Raw genomic sequence first — 8,370 nt, 5'->3', positions numbered from 1 at the left:
TGGCTCAGGTTAGGGCAGGGTTCAGAGCTATTGTTCAAAGTGTTGCTATGAGTTGTATTTGACTCAAGAGCAAATAACATAACTGGAATCCATATGAAAGGCTATAGTCTTTAATGTTCTTCAATAAGATTTCTGTTTTTAGAAATTGGTTTATATATAACCATTCATATGCATTGTTTTGTACACATACTTTGTTTTATATAATCATTCATGAACATTATAGTTCATTTATTTACATTTTGCTTTGTACGTTTATGTCCATTGTTGTTGTTGTTGTGTGTCATCAAGTGGGAACCAATCCAGAGCTGACCCTCCAGCGGGTTTTCAGAGACAGTAAATTGCAAATGGGATAATAGCTATTCTTCTCCCATAGAGCTGCTGGTGGATTTGAAATGTGTATCTTTGGAATTGCAGTGCAACTTATCACTAGGCAACTGGAGCTCTCTATCTGGACTATATTTTATATAATTAATTCCCATTGCTCTATGCCTATTATTACCCATCCTTTCAAGCCCCTATTGAACATTCCCCAATCTTCCAACAATCAACCTCTGCTACCCCAGTGATATTTTCCCCCTTTCCCTTTTTTGTCCCTCCTTCTCACCTTCTTCCATCCTTTATTAATACTTGTACATATATTGCTCTATAACCCTCCAATGGGACTGAAAAATTTCATTCAACATAATGCTCTCTAGTCTCTATCAAAATACACAGTATCTTATAAAGTCACTGTTTGTTAGTCCTACATAGTATGCCATTGTGTATATATATCATAACTCCTTAATTCATTCGTTAATGAACATTGCAGCTGTTTGCATTTTCTTGCTATTGTGAATAATGCTGCTATAAACAGAGATGCACATATCCTTGTTCATGTCTCAATTTTAATTTCCTTAAGGAACGAATTTGCAATGAAGTGAACATACACAATTTGTTTGTGCTATTTCCTGCCTCATTTTTGTCAAGTGTGCACTTTACAACTGTCATTCCTTCTTGTTTCCAACTTTTTTCATTCAAGTCACAAATTTTTATTAGCACTTCTGCATTGCATGTTTGATCGATTTCCTATTGAAAATTTCATAAAAATCTTAAATTTCCTCTTCTTTGGCTTTATCTACTGGTGTGTGTATTTGAATAATAGTTGTATTGACAGGTTTTCTTTGTATTCATGTGAGTAATAGTCTATCAATCATGACATTTAGTTATGAGGCCTTTGTATGAAATGTAGTTACCAATCCTTTTTTAAATTTTATTTTACCAAATCTGTGGCTTTCTCTTCACCCTCTTGGAAAATGTTTTGAGGCACAGAGGGGTTTGATTTTAAGAATGTCCCATTCATTAATTTTATCTTCTCACACTTGATGACAGAAATGAGGCAGGAAATAGAATAATCAAATTTTGTATGTTTAATTTGTGACAAATAGAATGTTCCTCTGAGAAATTAAAATTGAGTCATGAACAAAGATATGTGCACCTACGTTGAGCATTTTTGACAATGTGTGCAAGTCTATTTATAATGCAGGCCTGAGCTTCTAGTTTTGTTCCTATTTGTCCCTTCTCATATTTATGGTTGTGAGTTTTACTCCTAGAACTCTGAACCACTATGAGTTGTTTTTGTATATGGTGTGAGATGTGGATACTGTTTCAGTTTGTCCAGTTTTGCCAGCACCATATATTAAAGTAGCTGTCATTTATCTATTTAATAAGTTTTATTATCTTGTGAAGTATTGGTGACCATAGGTTTATGGGTTGATTTATAGATTCTTGATTCAATTGTATTGATCCATTTTTCTGTCTGTGTTCCAATACCATGAGGTTTTGATTACTACTGTTCTGCAGTAGGTTTTGCAATCAGAAAGTGAGACACCTCTAACTTCAGCTCTTCAAACAAGAGCTTTGTTTAGTCTGTGCATCTTTCCTGTCCAATTAAAACTGGAAATTGTTTATTCTGTCTCCTTGAGAATGAGTTTGACATCTATGTTGAGATTACATTGAGCTTGTAGATTGTTTTTGGTAGGATAGTAATTTTCACAATATTCATTTTTCCTGAACAGAGAATATTTTTTCCATTTTGTTAGATTTCTTTTGAGGAATATCTATCTGTGCTTCATTGACCATGCAAAGGCTTTTGACTGTGTGGATCACGACAAGATATGGCTGACTTTGAGAAGAATGGGAATCCAAATCACAGAACATTTGATTGTGCTTTTGCTAAAGCAGGCAGTCGTCAGAACAGAGCCAGGAGACACTGCATGGTTCAAAATCAAGAAGGGGGTCGGTCAGGAATGTATTCTGTCTCCATACCTTTTCAATCTGTATGCAGAACAGATCATCTGAGATGCTGGGCTGTACAAGGAGGAATGTGGAATTAGGATTGTTGGAAGAGTCATCAACAACCTCCATTATGCTGAGGACACAACCCTGCTTGCTGAAACTGAGAAGGACTTAAAGCGCTTGCTGCAGAAAGTCAAAGACTGCAGCCTCCTATATGGATCAAAACTCAACATCAAGAAAACAAAGATTCTCACCACTGGGCCAATTGGCAACCTCAATATGAATGGTGAAGAGATTGAGATAGTTAACAGTTTTAGTTTACTTGGCTTCAACATTTTTGGTAACAGCAGCAAGGAAATCAAGAGACGAATTGCATTGGGAAAGTCAGCTGTGAGGGACCTCTCAAGAGTACTGAAGAGCAACGATGTCAGGTGGGAGACTAAGGTGCACCTGATTGGGGCCATAGTCTTCAAAATTGTGTGTTAAATGTTGGAGAGCTGAACAGTGATTAGGGATGATAGAGAGAGAATTGATGCTTTCGAGCTTTGGTGCTTGAAAAGAGTGTTGAATATACCGCATACTGCTAGGAGAACAAACAGCTTTTACCTGGAAAGGGTGAAACCAGTGCTGATATTAAAAAATCAAAGATAATGAAATAATCATAATAATAATGTTAAATTGAGTGATAGTGTGTCCAGTACTAAAATCATCTATAAATGTTGGAGAATGACTTGGTAGATGATGTTGGTAATATAGAGAAAATACTGAAGAAAGGAGGAAGACAGACATCTTCAGGAATACTTAGAACTACACATAAGAACGCTTATTCACTGTTGGTGAGAGTGTAAAATGGTGCAACCACTGTGGAAGGCGGTATGGCACTTTCTCTAACAGTTAAAAATAGAGATACCATTTGAAGCAGCAATTCCACTACTGGGAATATACCCCAAAGAGACCATAACTGACATCAAAGCAGATATATGCTCATCCATGTTCATTGTAGCTTTGTTCACAATAGCAAGGATTTGGAAACAACCTAAGTGCCCTTCAACAAATGAATAGATTGAGAAGCTGTGGTATATTCACACAATGGAATACTACACTGCATTGAAAAACAAGGAACTCATGCAATATTATCCAAAATAGGTGACTCTGGAGGACATTATGCTGAGTGAAGTATCTCAGTCACAAAAGGACAAATCCTGCATGGTGACACTGTTGTAAAACAGGACTGACCTTGGGATTGAGGAGAGACTGAGAAAGGTTCAATAATGGGTTCAATAATGTATACTGCGTTGAAACAGATGAGGGAGAAAACTGTTTAAAAGGGATATGTGATTAGGTATTTTTGTCATCACAGGAGTCTAGAGCGAAGACTACATGGTGGAGTGGAGCTGGGGGAGGATTTGTAAAACAATGAAATAATTTGTCTTTTAGTTGTCTGAGAGGGTAGTATATTGGGGGATGGCTGAGAGGGGTGCAAAGTGCAACAATGAATGAATGGAAATCCAAAGTTTCTGTAAATTTTTACTGAAATTAATAATAAATTTAAATAATAAGAAAGAATATATGTAGTGAGTGGCATACTCAAGTGGTATGAAATCTATGATTGAATAATATTTAAAATGTGACATGAATATTCTGAAGTGTCACCAACAACACCATTTCAAAGAAATGAAATAAGCAGACCTTAAGATATAAACCACCATCACTAGAGAGGACTATAGAGGAAGTAGTATTTGCAGACAGATCCACACCTCCGGCCCACTGTGGTACCTACCAACAACAACATTTAGAGAGTAAATTTAGAACATAATGTGTTTCCTAATGATAAATTATCATATACAAGGAGCATAATGGAAATATTTCTAAATAGAGGAGGGACAGGATTAACTGACAAAAAATTTTGCATATTCACTAGATTACTTGAACCTCAGTGGTGAGGAATAAAAAGAAACTCCTAGACTAGTGTATAATGACTAAGTAGATGATATTATTTATAACAGTCCCAAATAACATTTAACAGACAAACATTTAATAAACATATCATGCATATTGATACCAACTCAAACACACACACTGATAAACACAAGGACTCATTTTTTTAAAGGCTCTGACACGTGTAGACTACATGCCAAAGATAAAAGGCTGGTGTTAATTATTGTGTGTGAGTTATAACTAATTATTTTCTTCCAGAATTTTATAAACATGTCCAGTGAGTTACTTCTGGCAACACAAATCTAATATTATACCTAGATTTCAGGGGACCAAGAAAATAAAAATTACCAATGCCTCTTACCCTTGATAGATGAAAATGACTAGCACTATTATAAAAAACTATAGAACAGCTCATATCCTTATATGTTATTAAAGAAATAATTGCTTTCAAATAAGTTGATGTACTTTATGAAGGAATTATTAAGTAAAAGAACAACACAGAACTCAACATATTTACATAGCTATCTAATGTGTTTACCTGTCTAACTTCATTGTTTGAACCAAAACTGAATTTATCTTCTTTGAAGTATTGTTTAAAGGGAAAAGATTATTACATAAAAGATTTGTCTTCTCCTTAATTAAAGTCAAATTTGGTTCATTCTCAAGACACATTGCCTTCTATTTCTGTGGTCCTCTAATTTAAATTTAATCCAGATAAACATTTCTAAAAACCCACATAAGCAATGTATTTGTAAAAACGCACTTTTGAAGGAATACTGTAAATGTCTTTATCTCACTTGAAATGTAAAGCAAGTGTTTCCAAAAACTCAGGATAACTGACAGTTTCAATAAGTATTTTTCATTCACGTACATGAGTGAAGACGTATTTTTATTTCAAGAAGATAAGCACGTTATAGAGTTAGTACTTTGAGAAAGGTTTTAGAAGCTATCAAATTGTCTCTTCTAGGATTTTTAATAGAAGGAGAAAGTTCAGAAGATGCACTATGCTTCTGAATCTTGACTTAGAAAACCATGAGGGATTATTACATAGAAACTCAACGGGGTTTTTACTCTTTGAGTGCCTTTACTAGAACTTTTTTTTTTATGAAACTGTGGGAGTAATTTGTCTAGAATGATATTTATTATTTTAAAGAGCAATGTTTTCACATTCTTAGGGAATCTGTAATATATTTTGTCTTTATCAAATGATTGAAATTGTTATTAGAAGCTTTGGTGGCCAAGTGACAAAAAGCTGTGCTGCTATCCTGAAGGTACACAGTTCAAGGCAACCAGCTGCTCCATGGAAGAAGGATGGGTAATCTCCTCCCATGCAATTAACTGCCTCTGATAATCCTCTGGAGGGTCAACTATGGGTCAGTACTGACTCTACAGTATACAACAACACAACAATACAAGAAAGGCCAGTCTAGCTTTTTATGATGGGCAACCAAAAGAATAAAATAATATAATTTGAGGGAACGTGTAATAAAGCTAGCAAAAGGTGAATAATGGTAGGGATGATAGAGTTCAAAGGCATTCATACTTTTCTTGGCAGAAGCTCCAATTATTTGACAAGTGTAGGATTTAAGAAGCCCAAAATTCAGTAGAAAATCATCCCCTATGAGATGCACAATGGGAATTCCTGGGTTCAATTTTAAATAAGCCCCAGTTTGTCAACCAGGGATGATTTCTTGTCCATTCCACAGTAAGATTATTTCTCTGTCTCCAGGTGACCTTACTCGATAATCATTCAACTGTTACAAACAAGAATTCCCAAAGTATCTTTGACATCTGTGATTGATATATGTAAATATCTTTTACCATCAAATGGGGATGCTTTCCTACTTATACCCAAAGTCTGTTACATCTCATCAGTTGGGGGTTGGGGTGGAGACTGTAATAGCGCAATTGGGTAAAAATTTAAAAGGAGAACATAATGAAGCAATTTTCAGTTTTATATTAGTTTTAGGTTACATTCTTTTTCATTCATATCTGCTATAATTTACAATAGATAGAATGGCACATAGAGATAATATTAGCAAAAATCTCAAATCACTAAAGTGTGCAAAGAAAAATCGAGAAGTCTGGAAAATTTAGAAAATTTTTTTCTTGACTAAGATATATACTGATGTGCCAAATGTGATAATGGTTACCCATGGTGGACAGTGTTTGGTGGAGCTTCCCAATTAAAACAAGCTTGGAAGCAGGAGTGGCATCCACTTCCGAAATGGCTTCCCTTCGGAAGCTCTATGAACAGTGCTCAAGCCTTTCATTTATAGGGTCACTATGAGTAATCTATGACTCAACGGCAGCTAACAACAACAACAACAACAAGAAGAGATATAAGTCTTTCTCCACTCTGAAGTTAGCTGGATAACGGGCAGAATGGCTGGCATCTTTATGGTGGCTCATCTTGGTAGCAGTCAGGCAAGGGAAGTTTCAGTTTTGTTTTGTTTTTTTATTTCATTGTGTATTACTGTTCTTTTTGACCTTCAAAAGTTGGTGGGTGGCCTTGAGCCTTAAACTAAGAGTAAGTAAGGGTGGAGTCTGCTCCAGGTGGTCGCTTAAAATCCTGGTTTTGGTGAAACCTTCTTCTAGGTCTTATAGCCTTGGTCTGTCCAGTTGCTGTATGGAGGTAACTCTTGGTTGCTGTGGAACTGAACACTGTTACACTGATGTGTCAAATGAGAGAATGGTTACCCATAGTGGACAGTGTTTGGTGGAACTCTCCGATTAAAACAAACTTGGAAGGAGGAGTGGTATCCACTTCTGAAATAGCTTACTTCTGGAAAACCTGTCCACCAGGAGGAAGGATGAAAATTATACAAGTGTCTGGGTCTTTCTCACTCATAGGGTTGCTATGAGTTGCCTATGACTCAACCGCAATTAACAATAACAAAAAGAGACATAAAGAACTTCTCATCTACAAATTCTCATCTATAAATTCTAACCTTGCATATAAAGATTTAATTCCAACAATCCACCCCTGTGACAGGTTAAGGCAATGAAGCTAAGTGACATAAAGTTGGCAATGAGAATCACAAAACACAAAAACCTTAGACAGAGCCTATTTTGGTTTTGGTCTTTTAAAATGTTCAGATGTTCTGGAGAATGAACACTATTTCACATACTCCACAATGTTTGTTGTTGTGTACCATAGAGTTGTAACTGACCCATAGCTGACCCTTTAAGGGATTTTCAGAGATAGTGAATCACATGGGAGGAGATTGTCCATCCTTCTTCAACAGAACAGCTGGTAGATTTAAACCATGTGCCTGTGGAATTGCAGAGCAGTATTTACCACTAGGCAACCAGAACATATTCCACAATATAAACCATTAATAAGTGGTTTGGTCACAAAATCAGATACAGTATGATCAAAGAATCCAAACAAGAAACATGCATGGTCTAAATAGTGTGATATTACAAAATACATGGAATGGCTAAACCAAACCCAGGGTAAGTGTCAACTCAATGGTAGTCAGTGTCTGGAGACACCCTGGTAAGGTGAAAGAAGCCTGTCTGACTAGCAAATAAAACAGGTTTTAAGTATAAATCTTTGAACAATACTTTTAGCTTTGGCTGGAGGTGGCAGACAGAGGAGTTTATCTATGTGATTTTGGTAACTTCAGATGAAAATAACAGTACTCAAAGATGATGTCTGCCTTTTCATGGACCATTCTCTCTTAGACTTAGGAGGTTAACAGTAAGAAATATGCTAACTGTATGAATGTTGCTGTTTTTATGACCATTTAGTCAATATGTCTGAACTCTGCCTTATCCTGAGCCAGTGGATTTATTGTATCTGACACAACATACCTACCCCTGTTACCCCAGTCACTGAGATAATCCGTTTCATCCAGGGTCTTTCTCTCCTGAGTTGTTCCTCCACCTTTCCAAGTATGATGACCTTCTCCAAGGGCTGGGCCCACTTGGCAACATGCCGAAAATATGTGAGATGGAGCTTCGAAATCCTTGCCTCCAAGAAGCAGCATGGATTCATCCTTTGCAGGACAGACTTCTTTCTTCTCTTGGCAGTCCATGGTATGTTCAGTACTCTATTCCAGCACCTCAAGTTAAAGGCATCCATTCTTCTTACATTATCCTTAGGCATTGTTCAGCTCTCTGATGCATAGCAAGTAATAATAAAGACCATGA

The sequence above is a fragment of the Elephantulus edwardii genome, unplaced genomic scaffold (genome assembly GCF_000299155.1).
Source record: "Elephantulus edwardii isolate Elephantulus edwardi_28Jun2011 unplaced genomic scaffold, EleEdw1.0 scaffold00205, whole genome shotgun sequence".
NCBI classification, from domain to species: domain Eukaryota; kingdom Metazoa; phylum Chordata; class Mammalia; order Macroscelidea; family Macroscelididae; genus Elephantulus; species Elephantulus edwardii.
Note: the sequence above shows the minus strand (reverse complement) of the source record.